Source organism: Spodoptera frugiperda, chromosome 29 (genome assembly GCF_023101765.2).
Source record: "Spodoptera frugiperda isolate SF20-4 chromosome 29, AGI-APGP_CSIRO_Sfru_2.0, whole genome shotgun sequence".
Lineage (NCBI taxonomy): Eukaryota > Metazoa > Arthropoda > Insecta > Lepidoptera > Noctuidae > Spodoptera > Spodoptera frugiperda.
The window spans coordinates 4521404-4541151 of record NC_064240.1 but is presented as its reverse complement, the minus strand read 5'-3'; positions in this window follow the sequence as shown (position 1 = coordinate 4541151).

The window sequence follows — 19748 nt, the reverse complement described above, 5'->3', positions numbered from 1 at the left end:
CATTTGACTAGACCAACGAACTAGTACATTATGGAATGTAGTTATTAATTAACGTTGGGAGTTTAATCGAAGATATTGGGACGTTAAAACGCCCGATGACCTACAAAACGACGGTTTATTGGTTATTGGTGCTAATCGCCGTTTAATGCGTTGTGCAATGTTCCTCTATTATTATGGGAAGCGGGGTTTGTTGATGAGCTGCTGTGTACTTGTACTTACATTGTACTTTATTACTTTTGTTAGGCAATTGATTGGGTGGAACAGATTTTTGTGGTATGACGTCACTGGTTTAAGACCTTTTTTAATTACTTGCGCGTTGTGTTGGAAAATCATCATCAACACCAGAAACAGATTTTAAAATCTCTTACGCCATATTTAGTTTAGAAAGGTAGTTACTTTTTTCAAAATAATAAAGAAATGTTATTAGACTAGAATATATTTCATACATACGTCTCCCATAGGCGGTAGGTAGAGACCAATTGCTACAAATCTTACATAAAATATACCATAATTTTTTTAAAAGGAACATCATCCATTGACTGAAGACTGAAGGCGAGAGACGCCTACGGCGAGGCGAGAGGGAGTATCAGACTCTTACTTACTAAAAATCACCCTGTTTCTACTCCTGCTTTAAGCCAGAGTAAACACGCTAGGTAGTCCGCATCTCCGAATAAAATATACCAAAGCTAAAAGTGTATCATTAGCCGGAGCCCCGATAAACCTGCTAGGCCGTCCGCAGCTCCGAATAAAATATACCAAAGCTAAAAGTGTATCATTAACATCCTTTACAACTATCTCTAGAAATCTAAAACGAGATAGAAAAGTTGACATTAAAACTACTCCAACTACTTAATGTATAGAGATTCTTGTTAAAAATAATTGCAAACGATTTCCTAAGCAATTATAAATAGTTAGTTGTTTACATGTAATAAAACTAGACCCTTAGAATCAAATGAGGTGTGATATAGTAAGGAGCGAGCATCGGTTGACTGAGTGAAAGTGCACTTTCTTGCCGCCTTGTCTCAGTCGCCGATGATAAACAAACCTACTTGCACTGGAAGAGACATTTAGATAGTTGTATGTGATTACTGTTTGTTATGTTGTTTTCGTTTTTGAGAAATATTGTCTCATTCATTTGAATAGGTAAAAAGCGCTTCAAATCTTAAGGGATTTAAGTGAGACTATTGAAAATATTGCTTTGATTTATTTATTGATTTATTAGTAGAATAAGCATGCACAATTTTACAGCTTAAGCCAATACATTATACAGTTAAAGTGAATTATTTGACAAAAAAAATTGATGACTATTGACTGACTTGTGTGATGGTACACAATCTAATAATTTGTATCTATCATATAAATAAGGGTTGTTATGATTACAAGGTACACTAATCAATTAAATTACATCGTTGATTAATAAAATAAACACACCATTTCCAGCCGCTTTAAGTTCAAGTTACTCACTATAATTGAGCAAAACTCGTGTGACGGTTTTCCCTACGACACTGTACTCTAGGTTAATGTATTGTCGCTTTCTTACCTTCGTCCAACGCATCTCTAATTGTAAACCTTCACTCACTAATTTAAATCTCCTATTGGTTTTAGAAAATGTTAAACCAATTCTAGTTCAGTGTAATTGCCATGTTTCTCTCGTATGACCAGTGTTTTAATTAGTCGGAGAAAACTTTAATGCTTTAGAATAAATTTCTCAGTAACGTTCGCAAATAATGCTACATAAATAACTTTTTCTTCAAAGTAACCTTAAAGACAATTGACGTTATAAATGAGAGATTGATAAGCACGGCCTGAAATAACAATAAAGTGCCAAGTTGATTGGTAAATTTTTCGACCACAATAGCCGTCAACGCGAAAGAGATGTCATCCTCCGAAAATAGTATTGATCTGGTAAATTCACAAACAATAAATTAACGAAACTGAGGTCTCTCCGCCGATTGAAGTCCAACAATCATTGGCATGGATTCAAGTACGTACGATGTACTAAATATTTACCTGTCTGCAGCTATTCGGTGTAACTCTGACAAATTGTGTGTTCGCAACACTTGGTTCGATCGTTTTCTGATCCGATGCTTCTGTATTCCGACGGGTGTTGATGTACTTTTTTTCTGATAGCTGTTTATAATTAGAGTGCTGGTGTTTGGCATACATTTCATTGAATTCGTCACGTTGGCGGGAGACGAGAATGTTTACAAATCGCGGACAGGTTGCCAGGCTATTAATTTTTCACCTTTGTGTGTCTTCCCTATCAACGAACGTCGTTTGCTTTCAGCGTTTGGTTTAATTCTGACATCGTGGACATGATGTGGGATCTCTAACTACACTCTGTACAACACAAACGTGACAAATTGTTCGAGTAGTTGTACATTATTCTAATGTTCCTCTATTTTCGCTTCGTTCGTTGCTTACGTTTATTTTTACAGATAAATCTGGTGTTGGGGAGTGTTGTTTGACCCCATTCTTATTACAAGGACTTATGGACAGAAGTTGTTATTCATTTGTTTTTTTCGCAGTAAGTTCGTTTCCCTTTATCTGGCTGTCTCAATAATAGGTTGTAAATAAAGCTGAAGGATGGACGTGGAGGATTATTGAAGGAATCGATGGGCAATGAGGTTATGAGACGAACACTCGAATGGCCGCGTCACTATAGGCACGTTTGTCGAGAAATACAAGTTGGTTTAGTTGATACACTGGCGCACTAAAATAGACACTTCAAAATGAATTTGATTAATATAAAAAATAAATCTCATCTAAAATAAAGATCCAAAGCTCTGTCTTTTAGAATGTTATTTATACGTCCCGAATACATCGTGCTACTTACAGATTTAAAGAGATCGGCCGGAAGTTTTTTATGTTTCTCGCAGTTCTGTGTCCAATCATTTATCGTTAACAATTTGCAAAACTATGTATGTCACCTATATTGGTTTCACCTGCATAGCTCTAGTAAACATTCACATATTCGGAATTAACAGACTTTATTCGTGATTCAGGTTAAAATAAATACACTGAAACACTACTATTACAAATATTATTGACCTAATTTCGTTTGAATAGATTTATAGATTTTTTCTAAAATGTAAACAAAGGAATCGTTATACATTGCACATAAATTTAAAATCGAGCCTAGCAAATATACAATCTGATATTTTAAATATAAATAGGTAGGATAAAGTTGTATTACTGTGTATGTATCAACGGTAGAAGACGCGTTGTAATAAGGTCGCGGACGCGGCTGCGTGGCGCCTCGGGTCGACGCCCCCTTCTACTAAGTGAATTATATTGTAATCTTTACATATTTATTATTTTGATCATGATTCTATCCTCGTGCAATGTTAATACAGGTCATGTTATAGGTCCTGGACAATCCTGAACGCATACATAACTACGCTTCATTCATAAATCGCTAACAAAACATTCATGAAGTTTTTTTTAAACAAAATGTCAAGGATTTCAGCTAAAAGGTATTAAAATAGACGCTTTTTTTTCAGTGTCTGGTAAATATTATAATTGAATCGTGAGACGACCTTGTGTATCGTCATATACATACCTGTATGACAAGTTGTTTTACTAACATCAACAGATGCACTCACGCGCATAGCGCGCGACGAGAATTTCGTCAAGCATACATCTATTTTTTCTCATGCTCCGATTAAAACGTCTCTCAACGACCTAGTCTGACCGACGGGACATAAATAATCGTATTAAAATAAACCGTCTTCCGCCGATTAGAGGTGAGAATAATTTCGCCCACATTACATGACTGTCTTCACAACCATTTGACGACTGATGTATAGCCAGCCAACTGAACAGCTCTAGCTTTCATATGTTACACGCTCGTTACATATTTTTCTTAATAATTACAAGTCTTTGTAACTATCACTATGATTAATCTTAAATCGAAAGTCGCATTATAATCTTGAAAAATAATTATTATCATTCATTCACTGTTTCTTTTGCACTGCGTTATGCAACTGTGTAAAAGTTTTGAGGTTATTATGTACGACATCGATGTTTTCTAGATGTATAATTTTAATTTAGTAATTATAAAAAATACAACTTCCTTCTTTAAAGTTAAAAATAAATATAAAATTCGATACATTGAGTAACGTGTTGCATAACGTCGAAATATGGGACAAAAGACAATCGTAAAACTATTTGCTTATTCAGTACTAGGCGTGGCTGGCCATTGTGATTCGCGTGGTAATGCAGACTGCTTGCAAATGACATCTTCGTAATCACAAATTGGGTTCCATGACCTGCATGTGTGGAACCCCACTTCCGGCGGAGTGGCGCGTGCGTCGCCGGCGAGATCACTTCCGCCCCGCCACTTGCGCGTGCGCCACTGATAATGATAAGAAACTGGGCCACCTACGAGTCGTAAGTGGTGTTACCTGTTCTTTATTGGTGTTTGTATTTTTTTTGCGACATTTGAAGACGTGTTCGTATTGACAGACAATGATAATTGAATGTAACGTTTCATTTAGTAATGTAGGTTTAATTGAATTAACTAGAATTCAAGTAGTTGAACTATAGCATATAGTATAGTATTGTACTATAACTGGCTGTTTTGATAATAAAGTCTACCACTCACATAATGCGCTTGCGATCATGAGTCATGAAAGCGTCTACAAAAAATCTGTGTGAGTACTCTCGAAAGCTCGTAGGATCTTTATCAATAGCTATGTGTCAGTAGATCAGTGCGAGAATACTACTATATGATATAAGATAGTATTTCTAACATACGTACATACATACTAACAATGATTCTAATATTCCAAAATGTAACCAATCTCAATTTTAAGCTCTATTAGTGTTCTATTAAGTCGAAAATGCCATGATTTCTGCTCACAAACAAACGGTATCTTTTGTATGACGATGACGGTCTTGAACCTCATGATTATCGACACATCCTGAAATCATCGAGTTCGTGCTAAAGTCATGAGTCATCGTGGGAAGCGAGCCTTACGCAAATGACTAATGAGCGAGGAACATTGGTGAGTAACAGGCGTTTTGGTTTGTGTGTGTATAATAGTGATATGCAGATGAATCCCGTTGAAGGCTTTGTTAGACTAGTAATTTTATACGTAATTGTATCTATCACATCATCGGTCTATAAGTGGCCACTGCTGGCCAAAGGCCTCTTCTAACACGGAGGAGGTTTGAGCATTACTTTTATGCTTGCTCAATGCGGGTTGGCGATTTCAAACTTGTAAAATAGAAATTACAAGCCCAGGTTTCCTCACAATGTCGTCCTGCACCGTTTGTCAGTGGCCCACATCCTGCGCATAGGCATTATAGATTCAAAATTAGCAAATTCAATCAAATTGGTAAATCTCTGTCCAGCAACTTTAATTTTTGTGTTCTTTTTATGGTTCAGTGTTCTTTTAACAGCCTAAAGCTTACGACTCCTATTACTAAAAAATTCACGTATAATTTTTTTACCAATTCAACATGCTCTTATTTTCTCAACATATTTTAGCAGTACAATGATAATTACCTTAAACGATGATGACGAGATGTTGTAATTAGTCATTAAGAACGGAAAATAATTAACGATATCTCCGGTACTCCCCCATAATGTTTGATTTTCCGTATGATATGTGAACATTATACATATAGTAATGTGTTGTTTTCTTAGCGACATACTTCCTACATGGAGGACCACACGTATATGTTAAAACAAATGGAAGGTAATATGTAATTAATGGTGGTTCAAGAGGAAAATATTGCTAGATAAATAATTATTGCATAACATGTTTTATTCACGTTCTTCTCATAGATTACACTACATAGGTATAGACTGTCCGATCCGGAGCCTGCGTACCTACAGGGGGCTCCGGCTCGAAAAGCAGGAGTAGGAACAGGGTGGTTTTTAGTCAGTAAGAGTCTGACACTTCGTCTCGCCTCGGCCAAGGCGGGAGTTGTCGGATGATTCTCCCGCTTCTAAAAAAAGTTATGGGCTTCCTTGTTGGTAACGTGGCTGAAAGCATAACTTTTGACTACAAAGGGTCAAACCATTCTCATTGTAGATGTTTACTATGAGATTACGTTCAAATATCATAATATAAATTGTAGTAAGTACTATTGGCTAGTAAGACATAATGAGTTCCATCCTAGAATGGAAAAAGGACAAATACATGTAAGTAAGTGAGTACTAGGTACTTACACGAAACAAATAAACAAGTAAAAGATACATTAGAAACTTCAATCAGCTACTTAGGTATATGAAAAATAACGACAGAGACATTATAATCGAAAATTGCGGTTTTAATTTAGTACGTTAAGTAAAAGGTGATGATTGCACTCTGTCTAGTAGTCTAGTAACATTCTAAAATAACTCTTTAATAGAAAATGCATCAGAGAAAGTAATACATTATCATCGCAATGTTCAATGTTCTATTGCAACTAAGTTTGTAATTTCTTTTTCAGACAAAAATAATTTAGTCATGAAACGGTATACGTGCTAAAAATGTTATACGTATCACTATATGAGTTGTAAAGTTTGGACCATCGCTTGCAGAATGTCCTAAGTAAAAGAGAAGCATGAAGAAATATTCTCGGTAAAAACTGTGTTCAATATTGCTGAAAAGGTAGGTTCATGCACTCTCATGCAGGTTCTACACCTACCAACGGCAAGTACCAATGTGACTTTTTCCGAGTTATATGTGCTTTCTAAGATTATTTAGACACCACTGACAAACAGTGAAGAAAAACATCGTGAGGAAATCTGGACTTATAATTTCCAATTATTATAAGTTTGAAATCGCCAACCTGCATTGAGCAAGCGTGGGGGTTAATGCTCAAACCTTCTCCGTGTGAGAAGAGCCTTTTGGCCAGACGTAGCCACCTACGTATGATGTGGCAACCTTCTTCGTGTGAGAAGAGCCCTTTGGCCACCAGTGACCAGTAGACTGATGATGTGATGATTGCTGAAATATGTGACGTAGAGAGAGCAGATAGGAAGAGAAGAGATGACACACAAAATGCCAAATAACGCTTTAAAGCAATTGTGAACTTAAGAACATAAAAAAAATGTGTTACATATACAGGCGACACACACTTAAATAATAACATGTATCCAGACGGCCAAGCAAGGTGTGTAAGTTGTCAGTCCCGCAGTCAATTATATCAGGTTTGCGGTGCCACCTTTGCGGTGTATACGCATGCACCAAACCCTAATGTGTAGTCTAGACAATTTCAAAGACTTCTGACTTTGGTTATAGGCTGAGCCTAAACTTTAACTTGTGCGGTTCAGATCTACGTCACTGTTTGGTTACGTAAGTTAGGTAGTGTAGAATTTGTGTTGTTTTTTAAGGGTTTTTTTTGAGGACGGAAAATTCATCTTATGGTTTTTCCCACCTTGGGTGAGATGAGAAGAAGTGCCGGACTCTTATTGACTTTTTTATGAAACACGCCGTAAACGAGCAGACGTATCACCTGATGGTAAGCAATCACCGCCGCCCATGGACACTTGAAACACCAGAGGCGTTACAAGTGCGTTGCGGGCTTTTTGGGGATTAGGAATTTAAGGGTTGTTGTTCGGGAATCGGGGATTGGGAAGATTGGGAAGTGGGGAATTGACTACAATTAATCTCGATGTGGTTCTTTAATTTTGATCCTGGTGCTTAAGATAAACTTTAGTTGTAGTTTACTATTTTATTGAATTTTGCACTGATCTAGAGACCTGTTGCCGTGTTGTTTATAACGATTAGTTTGAAATAGTATCGATTTACACCAATAATATCGAATACGCAAGTGAACTGACACGTAAGTATGACGCAGGTTTTGACAAAACTACAAACAGATAACGAAATTTACATACGCACATCCGGCATAACTTATGAAAAGCAAATTACAATACATACTTTTTGAGGTACTATTGAAATATTTCGTTTACGAAGTAATGCCTAATTTTAACTACGTACAAGACCTAGAAAGTAAAAACAAATCTGGTGTTGATGCTACCGATTTGTAAATGCTGTGCCAATTTCAACGGATTCAAGACTACATTTTGTTTCCTTAAATGGTTTTACCGAAAGGACTGATAGATCACAACACTTTGATAATAACATAGTGAAAACTATTACATCCAATCCCATTATTTCGGTCAAACAAACGTTAGCATGAAATTCGGTAACCGTCCATTGAGTACCAATCGTAGACATTCAATGGTCAATGGATTTTGTAACTGACAGAAGCCTGATATAGCCAAACATATCCTGATATAGCCATGCAGTGTATGGGAACTGTTTCCACAAATACCGAGAGGCTCGTCTGCCCACGACGATTGGCCCGTGACGTACGTTCGATATCAATTGGCTGTCCACGAAATTATTTTTGTTACTCTACGTCAGATGTCTAATTAAATGTATCGAGAGCTTTGGAAGCAGACTTATTATAGACTCGTATAAAATTAATATTTTTAGGATCGTGTGTGTGATCTGTGGCTGGTTTTTCTTTTAACTTCTACCTTAGCTCTCTAAGGTTACAAGATGTTTTTGTATAGTTAGGGATGTATGTATCTCTATGCAGGAGCTCCGATGGGAGTGACATTGTTCTTTAACAACCATAAGCCTCTAAATAAATAAAGAGATAAAAAAAAACTTAAATTTTCTAGAAGTTCAGATGATCAGCGCCAGTTATATTAATTTAACAGAGAGGCAAAGTTATTACTAATTGACACAAAAATCCAAGGTATACTTACAATGGACATCATTCTATTTTAAACCATGGAACGGACCTAGGACTTTGCCACATAGACTCCGGAACTAACATAGACATAACCAAAACGGAATTCACATCAATGACTCGTGTACAAGTCAATAACATCATTGGTACGTCACTGACTACACAAGTACGTAAAGTACGCTGGCGTCATACTGATGACATAAAACATATTACGGAGAACATATTTACGTTCTTAGTAAAGGGATGTGTTCTACGAATACGAGTATCGAGTAGGCTCCTAAGTAAATGAAAATCGATTTTCCTCGACCGATTTTTTGTCGTTCATGTTATCGATATTAACTTATTTACTAAGTACTTTACGACTGAGTTTTCCTTGACATACGTAGGTATGTAATGTGCGTTACTGGTGTTTGTGTTATAAATATTAAATGAGATATCTGGCCTTTTTATGTTGAATAGTTTTTGTTAGGCTTTGTTTAGGAAGCTTTATCGTGGCGTTATAATATTGGGGATTTGTGGAATGATTTTTGCGTCATGTTTTGATTTTCTTGTTACGTTGTTGGTTTTAATTTGATCTGTCTGATTAGTTAAGTAGTACCTAGTACATTGCTTGGCTACTGGGTTTCTCTCAGTTGTGCAGTCTCTGTTGTGCCTTCAGGCTTAATACATTCTGTCTCTTGCATTAAATTTACCGAGAGAAGTGGATACTATCGTTTTCTTTTTCTTCTCCTCTAATCTTCCGATTTATTTTGTTGCGGGATCCAAGACAGTCTTTCAGAAGCGCCGGACTTGTTTGACAGTGTTCCAGTGTTTTCATGGCGGTATCTACTATAGATCTGGCTTACAGGAGTTGCAGCGGTTTTGGGTGAATGTGGTGGGCTAAAAAAATGCTAAAAAAAAATTGCTAGTGAATAGTAGGTAGTGCTGAGTAAGAGGTCGTTTGTGAGTTCAATATAGTAGAAATAAGGAAAATACAACTATGTTTTTTCTTAAGTAAGTAAGTTTATTTGTCAAATTTTGTCAACATAGAACCGTATAGTAAGATCAGGGGTCGAGTCAGTATTTACAGTTAGTCTTAGTTACGTATAATACTAGTAGTATATAGTATATGGACTGTGAATCATACACCTAAATATGTGAAGCTGCAGTTTTGTAGTTTACGTAGAATTTGTATCATCTGTGCCATGATGACATTCTTAGACCCCAGAGTCAGACTAGATCTAAATCTTCAAAAGTCGTCTAATAAATTTTAAACATTTCTTAACTTGATTTTGTAAATCCGCCATTTTTTTAGAATTGTAATTTGACCAGGTAAAAGAAAGGTATCCTTTGGACAAATTGGACAGCACAGGGAAAGAAGAAAAATGATATCATGCTCAGAGAAAGAAAAGTATGCAACGTCACGTCTTCTATTCCCGAAGGGGTAGGCAGAGGTGCACATTACGGCAAATAATGCCACTGTATAACGTACACCCACTTTTCAAAATTTGAGGCACACTTTCTGAGAAATTTTCGAAAAAAGCCCAGCAATACTTTTCCCGACCACTCGACCAATGAGGCAATTTTTAACCTTTTTACAGAAGACAATCAAAACTATAGGTAAACCTCATTAGTACCTAAGTTCTACCAACCAAATAACGAAGGCTCGGTAGAGAAATAAATAAGAAAATCAATAGTAATGAAGCGCATGTATTATTAGTGTCCGATCATATCAAGGATCGTGCTTTCGTCACGCGTTGGATTGAGTCATTGCCTGTCGAGCTCGCTAACTGTGTCAGTATGGCCGTCGCGGAATAGAATCAAGGCCTCACGATATGGATCGGTACGCCGTAAAACACCTGTGTAACGCCATCTTGGATTTTTTGGGGTTATTCGGTTATTTTCGTTGATTTTCGAAAATATATCAGAAATTGATTGGGTGGGTTGTTTAAATAAAGGGTGAAGTAAATAGGTTTAGGCAATAATAGTCATGAAGTGTTAGTTGATTTTTGTTCTGAAGTGGTTTCATAGTGATATACGTAGAACAATATTTGCAATATTGTGTCACCTAGCTTTCACAAAAAAAAAGGTACGAGAAAAAAAGCCATAAAGAAGACATATTCTACAATATTAAAAAATACAATAGTCATAAAAATGAAATCAGGGGATTATCTACGCTACTCATCACCTAGGTACAGTACAGCTGCGGACTGCCTAGCATTACCAGGGCCCCAGCTCAAAATGCAGGAGTAAGAACGGGGTGGTTTTTAGTCAGTAGGAGTTTGACACTCCCTCTTGCTTCGCCCAAAGCTAGATGAAGACATTGGATGATGTTCTTCCCTCAGAAATATAAAAAAGGTGTTAATAACAGTCCTTGAATACACTAGAAATCATTATCATCATACAGTTCTTAAATAATAAGCTTTATAGCCCCGTTATCTAAAATATGCGAATCAAACAAGGATCCTTAGACCAATCCGTGACAATCACCATGCGACCTCAAACCTCGGCCTCATTCCATTGAGGATATATTCACAAACACTAATAACCTGTAAAATATTACAAGAAAGATTATTGTGGAGTTTTCATAATAAGTTATAATGAGAATATAATTTTGTGATGTGTGTAATAGTGCTACTAATGAATCGATCTATAATCGGTAAAAAAATCGGCATGAAGGTGATATACTTAATTTTAAGACTTCTCATATAGGAAATTTGTTCAGATTTATTTATTTATTTAATTAACGTAGATGATGTACAGTCGTACAAGGGCGGACTTAATGCCATTCTCTTGTCTCTGGTCTGCTAGCTAATCGATCCATAATCGGTAAAAAAATCGGTTCACTTAGATGACGATGATATATTTAATTTAAAGGCTTCTCATATAGGAAATTCGTTCAGATGTATTTGTTTATTTAACACTTCATGTACAATCGTACAAAGGCGGGCTTAATGCCGAATGGCATTCTCTACTAGCCAAAGGAAGTGTTACGATAGGTTTGAAACAAGTATCTAATATAGTTACCTTTTTTCTCTGACCTTTTCTCAAAGTTTGGAGTCAGCACATTTAAGAGATCATTCGGAACAAAAGTTACTTATTCGTATATCACATGAAAAAACCTCTAGATAAAATATCGTGGCACAAAAAAGGAGCAAGTTCCCTTAACTCAAAGTCGGTTAAAAATGAGAAGATTACGAACTCGGTGGAAACAGTAGCGCTGGTTGATTAGCTCGCTCGAACAAGTCTGCAAATGTCTGACTTTGTCACTTGGCTAGTCTCCCTGTTAATATTTGAAATATGTAGGTAGAAGAGGGTATTTATAGATATTTTCGGCGAGAATCCGGGTGGCGGTCGAGGGTCCCAAGATTTATGGCAAAGCGGGTGAGTCCCATCCAACAGGGATCTTCGAGGGTGCGCCTCAAGGTACTGACGGAAGCGGTGTATAAAATGTGCACAGTTGCAAATTTATTATCAGGGTCTTGAGTTCCATAGAAGCCATTTTATTAAAGGTTTACCATATTTTATGTAAAAAGTAGCGTATGTCTACACTTTGTATGTTCAATGATGATGATATTTACTAGTATTTGGTTCATTAAGTACTATCAGGTGAATGAAAAATTAATGGTATATTCTTCCTTTGCTGTCAAACTTGTAGTGAGATTAGTTTAGTGCAAATATTAAGTAATCTTATAAAGGGCATTTCGCTTCACAATGAGTGATGAGATCAATGACGTAAAATATCACTTAAAAGCAAAACTCGATATTTATTTCGCCCTCTGCTCAGTGCGCACACCACACCCTAATCTCGTCTGCCTCACACCCTCTCCAACTAAGGGCAACTCATTTCGCCGCTCAGTTCAGTGCTATCTGCGCCCCAAGATATTTTTCTTTGTAATGCTATTGTTGAAAGAAATTGACGACGACTCTCATGAACTTCATGCTTTACGATTATTTTCGAGCTAAATGTAATGAATTAATCTGCTAATCAGAAGGGTAATTAATTAACTAATCCATTAAAAACAATCTTGATAATAAAATTAAATCCGTAAGTAGTTGTTGACTGAAATAGTCAAGCAGTTTAGTTTTACGACAAAAACAGACGTCTTTATTTGAATAGAAGTACAAAGATATGGCTCTAATTGTTATGTCAACACAAAAAACAACAGACTCGAGGATAATGCGGAGTAGGTGCGTTGTTAAAAACGTTGGGTACAAGCTGCAGCCGCACGTGGCATTGGGCCTTTCCGCTCTTTAACAGGTAAACATTTTTTCTAAACAAATTACAATTTTGAGAATATTCCGGGCGGGTATCGATCGAGTTGTGTGGATTTCCATTCAAGTTTAGCGCATTCCCACATTTTGTGAGACATTGAATCGCGTTGTTACTTTGTGGAGGTAGTCTTGTGTCGCCTGAGTTCTTTCCCACACGCTGGAGATCACGTACACAGTTTGACAAGGAGTGCATGTCGCATAATGTACTTTGATTTCCTGTGTGCGAATTTGATCAATGAACAAGGTACCTACTCAATATGCAAAAGGATTACAGATTATTTGTAACTTACTGTATAGCTTAAACTAATGTAGCAGCATCATTAGTAATCCTCAAGACTTAGGAAGACAGGTGCAATTTTCAAGTCTTATTGACTGCATCAACTCAAGCGCACATCACACATCCATGTCAACACATTATAAAGTCAGTCCACAACACCGAAACAAGGCGCCATGGTGTAAATAATAAATAATAGAATAGTTTCCGATGTTTTTTGCATGATGAGGTTCCATCAATCTAACTTGAGGCAAGGACAAAAGGGATGCGCTATGCTTCGAGGCTATAATTTCAACGATTTATAATAAATGCCCATTTTCATGTTACGGGTGCAACATTCCGATGCCGATTCTCTAATTTGAGGTCCTTTCTTTCTGTTTTATGTTTTTTGCCGGCAAGGGTGGCGGTGTGGCTCCAAAAGGCTTTTTTGCTCGTGTCGACAAAAGGCCGCCCTAACGGTACGTTGCCTGCGCCTGGGCATCTTTCTGCCGACAGTCCGTCAGCACAAGCAAGATGTTAGAAATATGTGGGATGGTTGCTGGGCAAACAGAAAATAAATCAATTTGCTATTGTTTTGTAATTGTTTGGTGCGAACTTTGCATAGCAATTTACAAATATTTGTCAGTAGGCTGTCCATCATTATTTAAAATGTTATGCAACTGGTGTCAGCATGTTAATGTTTTTTTTAATTCTATTTATATTAGTTCTCCACAGACTCTTGGTCCGTGCCCTTGATCCATGTCCTTGTAAACCAGGGTTTCTTACGAAATCTTCACAATAAGGACAATACATCGTAGGCGTTTCTCCGACATCAATAATACCATCTCGTTATTAAATTTTTTGATTACATAATATTTCCCTTTAAAGGTTAAATCATGTATCTATTTACAAATAAAAATAGAAATCGTTATTTAGCAATGTATAAAAATAAACCGAGTTGAGATTAATTTATTTACCTTTGGGAAATCGGATCGGTTCGGAAGCAGTCTCGGGAGAATTGAATCGAGTCTAGACGAAGCTATGTTTGATTTTCAGTAGACTTCATGCCACCTACATGTTTGGCTAAACGTGGGCTCGCTCGGGGCTCCGTCGTGATTTATTTCCAAGAAAATATACTTTTATATTGTTCTTTTTTTTCATTGTCCTTGTTATTTGTTCGGTATTTGTTTTTTTTTAATGTCTGATATTGTTTTGATACTAATTATTTATCGATGTCTAGAAGTCTGTAGCAATTTTGTTACATAAAAAGAGATGTAGAAAATATTGATAACGATAGGTAATTTTTCATTACGTAAATAAGTTACTCTTTAACCTAAAACAATGGTAAATAACTTTAACAAGGGATGTAATGAAAGTAGAACTGTAGTAAAACCTCTGGTAGAAAGTTATTCGATGCACATTGTACGGAAAGCCATAGTCTTCCTCTGCGGTTTCTCTCGCCACCCGGTATATGGGAAGGACTGAAATAACTTTATTAGTACACAAATAGAGCCGGAGTGATCGCCCTCTTATTACTATTTTCAGTTTTACACTAAAATAACTACGCACTGTTAACCGTAGACAAAACTGTAAAGTATCGGTAACGGTGTACTAGTTACAATGAAATGGGAGAAAACATTTGACTACAGTCCTCGAAACTACACAACGGCATTGTACTAAACTCAATGTCTTTATGGAATAAGCCGGTAAACGAGCATACTGATTTACCTGATTGAAAAGATTGGAAAGGGGGTAATTGAGCCTTCGGTAACCTCACTTACACAACGAAACACAACGCAAGCGTTGTTTCACGCCGGTTTTCTGTGAGGCCGTGGTATCACTCTGGTCAAGCCGGCCCATTCGTGCCGAAGCATGGCTCTCCCACACTTAACTTCCTTTGTTTTAATTCTACTTATGTCTTCATGGATGCAAGAGCGATGTATTTCATCTCAACTACTCGTAATAATACAAAGAACGCAGCTGTCCTCAACAATAAAACAGTAGGTAAAATAATTATTGTTATTTACTAGCGATGGGCACGCACTAAACAAAAGTGTTGACGTGTAAATGAGCTGTTTATTAAAAAAAAGATAGTTCAGCAAGTTTGTTGCATTAAGCAGAGCATTATGAAGTATAATTGTCTCAAAAGGACTGCCATAAAATAAGTATGGAAAAGGCATCCGCGTGAATAAGCGACACAAAAACAGACGCTACGGGTGTTGGGACAAATTCGGTAAATGCTTGCGCTGGGACGTGGTCCAAGTTAAAAGCGAAAGGCGATTATTTTCGTTTAAAATGTTTTACCTTTTATTTGATTGTCGTTTTTGGTCTACTGGGGGCTTGTTGTGAGGTGCAAGTGGAGATTCGTTCTTGGATTATTGAATGAAGTAGTGTCGGATTTATGGTAGTTGAAAATTTCTTTTTGTAATTGTTGACAATTTATTCTATGTAATTGTCAATAGAAATTTTGTTGCCCAAATAAATTAATGTAAAACTATTATGAAGGTAATAATACTATAAAAAAATATTATATTTTCAGCGTAATGTTGTACTTTATTCAATTATTAATCGTATGTCTCAATAATGCAACATTATACGTTAACCCCAAATATCTCAGTTTGGTAAAGATTAAACAGTTAGAAGCTTGTAACTTACGTCTGACATAATAGGCGAAAAAAATTCAACATGCGCTATTTTAAAACAAGATAATTAATACGCCGATATTGTCAAAATAAGCGATCACTTACAGGCACCCTGTGGTCAAGGGTCGGTGTCAGTTACGATCGACCGAAACAATTGCTCTTTCATGCCAGTTTCCTTGTTTTGTCCGAACAACCAATGTTTCGGCGTTTAGTAGCGATTCCTCTGTTCCATCGAGTAGCATTTGTTTTTTTATGACCACTCGCTTGCTTTACTTCAAGCCAGGCGATTTTCATTTGGCGCAGCGAAATAAAACAGACTCTTTATATTTTAAAACAATGGATTTCGTGAAATGGTCTCATTGAAAATCTGGAGCACACTGATTGCTTTAAGGGGTTAATTTAAGACGTACCTCCTTTAAAAAAAAATCCCAAGATTTAGGGCGCAGTAATTTGATAAATAAATTTTAATTACGAACTGCGACCGCGGCGGTGTCTACCGGAAAAACGAGAGCTAAATAGGGCAGAGAAATGGGAAGCTACCTAATTGTAAATTAAAAAGTTCGCGGAGTTACGACACCACAGTCCACAATGACACCCCACTGGTTGAGCGGGGGTGAGCGCCCTCTCCCTGCCTCCCCGCCCCCCCTCCCAGGCCGGGGTGGGAGCAGACACCCGTGGAAAGCGTGTGACATTTTGTTTTAAAATATTGTCCGCGCGAATACATTCACGTGGATCATTTTTAATCGTCTCTTTGCTTTTTCTTTTTCGTCCGTTTCGCAAAACAAAAAACGATACACGGCAAAAATGACACATTTCAGCGTTTCCATTTTTTTTATGTTGACTGCGATATGGTTCAGCTTTTTGCATTGTAATAAAAATACACTCTGAAAATTGAGGAAAGTTTCATGAATTTTGTAAAAGGCCGTATGGTAATCGCATTTAAGTGCATTTGTGAAGCTAGTGTAACAGGCGCGACCGCCTCGTCTTAATTACCGTGCAGCGATAAGAAGCGCCGGCGCATTGAGTGTGAAAGCTCAAAAATTGTTTACGTCACCCTTACTCGTACAGCCACAGAGTGGGTGACTTGTAACCAGAGATATTGAGCGACTGTCACTGTAAGCGTGTCTCCGACTGTACTTTCCTGGACTGTGTAGTCTGTGTACATTTAGGTAGGCGCACCAAATATTGTCGTGTCAAGGCCGTCGGCTTTCCTCCGGCATTCCGTTCCCGCCGCCCACAGGGATATCTCACGCTCACGTTATGTAACACCTTACCAAGATTCGGTTACAATTGATACAACTAAATGTTGATTCTATCAACTTAGGTACAAGTATGTGAAGTAGGTACGTCTACATATATTCCGGAATACAAAGATGTTATTTTTTATGAGCAATAAAATTCGCAGGTCATACGGCGACAAGTTTGTCAAGGTCGTATAAAAACCTAGCTAAACGACTGGCGACTAATCTTTGGACTGTGTAAAAACGTGGTGTAGAAACAAAAGAGTATTGAATATAGAAGTGTATTAGATTGTTAAAGCGTTGGTGTAAATAAAAGAGACACAATTATCCCTAACGGTATTTGAGTCGGTGCGCCTGTTCACACCCTTCGACCCGTGGAGAATCTCATCTCCTCGCAGCGGCGAGCGGCGGTGTGGCCACACGGCATGCCGACCTACCCGCCACTGTATTTTAACTCTCTTATTTTATAAATGAATGAATGAGCTGGACGTGAACATCGGTTTTTGTTGTGTTTAGGATTATCTTTTATAAGATGGTTTGGTATGGTTGGTTATATTACGACTATTATCTATTTCTTTTTGTGAGAAACCTTTGTGATTGGTTTAACAGATTAAAATAATTGAAAATATTGTTAGATGCTTGTTTGTATATCTAAAAATATTTATCATAAATAACAATGTAATTATAATGTCGATAATCCAAAAAATGTAATTTGATGCAATAATTTTAAATCAGATAAAAGGTATAAACTATTTTATCTGATTTTTAAAATTGTAATTCAAGTTATTTTCATAAATAGAACCTAATTTCTAAAAATAATACAGACCTACGTCACTTATTCTATTACTGAGAAAAACACCAAAATGAACAATCAAAATAAAAAATAAAGTATCATTTTCGCCCATTTCGCGGGAAAATTCCAGCGCGATCTCCTTAGTCCAGTGTAACGTCGAGTAGGCAACTTGGGGCGGCCAATGCACCTTATTGACTGAGCCCGACCGCAGCCGACCTCTCCCGACTCATCCCGAACATTGACGACGATAAGGTTGTCACTGCTAGAGTTTTAAAGTTATTTGAAAACTTTGTTGTGTTGTCCCTGCCGCGCCGAATTACTAATTAACTTGAATAGTTTGTTAACTTAGATTAATTGGTTAATTGAAGACAGATTGTTGAGATATCGTGTACAATGTTGTTTTATTGGGGGAACAGTACTCTGATACAGGAGTTTAGTAAGTAAGTAGTTTATAGATATAAATAAAATAATGTTAAAATTGATAAAGTGTAATGAGAACAGTATTGCCCACACCACTCAATTCGTTTATAATTCGAGATTCATAGCGGCGGCTTATTCTCATAAAAAGTTGTTCCCTTCAAAATGTAGTAATTTCACAGAGGGTGGGCGACCCCTCCCCCCTCCTTCGTCTACTCCGGCTGGCCTTTTAACGTCGGAGATATTGTCTCTTTAGTTAGATCTGTATTTACTACAGTACAAGTGAGATTTGCAGAGAAACCGTCGCGTGTAATGTAACACGTAACATATGTACAGTCACGTGGAAAAATATGTACGGAATTAAGATTTGAGATAGGCGTACGTCTCGAAATTTTCTTTGGAAAAATTTTCGCGAGCTATGATCTTATCGTTGTTGATTTAAACTGTAATAATTGTTGAGACGTGTACTCTCATATTGATCTGATGATATCTTTTATCCAACTGCCTATCTATCATTACTGAAAATGGTACCTGTATGAGATGCTGAATGAGTCTCACACAAACTTGTAACTTGGTGGAAATAAGTCGCTTGGTAGTCTGGTGAGATGGTATTTATTGATGCACTAAATTAATGAGTGATGACTTCTGACGACTATGAACTCTCTTTACGTACTGAATACAATACAATAAACAAAATAAATTATACCTTATATTTGAATAATGTCCCGAAATTATTTCAAAGAATTAATAGAGTCACAAAAATCGCTTTTCCTTAAAATAATATTGGTTAAAAGCATAATTGAAATGACCATTATCTTGAACGTTTGATCTCATTCTTTCTTCTACAATAATTAAGATATTTTCCAACAGAACTGTACCTAAGTACGCTATGGTTTTAACAAGGTACATTTATGATGCAATATTGGTTACATACTTGATCTCACCACTGGTTTAAACCATTTAACCATGTAATTCTGTCCTGATGTTAATCTTATTTTATTACTGGATGCCGACGCTGTATGGAATTTATATTGATCCACCAATGAGATGCTAGAAAAATGTTTAATTGGAATAATTTTAGGTGAGAACGTTTTTCTAACTACTTAAACGTTTTTCTCGATAATTAATTAACCGGATTTAACTTGACAATAGTTACTGTCTTGTTGCATAACTGACCTCAGACAATATAATGAGACTGATTACTCTGTTATTAGTCTTATTTGTCTAAGCATAAGGATTTATAGCTACATTCTTAGGGTGGGGAAAGTGAAGTTGTATTTTGATATTTTCAATTATAACTTTTATCTTTTAAGTCTTTCATCGTCGAAAGGGTAGGCAGAGGTGAACATTACTGCACGTAATGCCGCCTACAATGTACACCCACTTTTCACCATTTGTGTTATAAGTCCTATATAATAGGAGGTGATACTATTGCAATATACTAG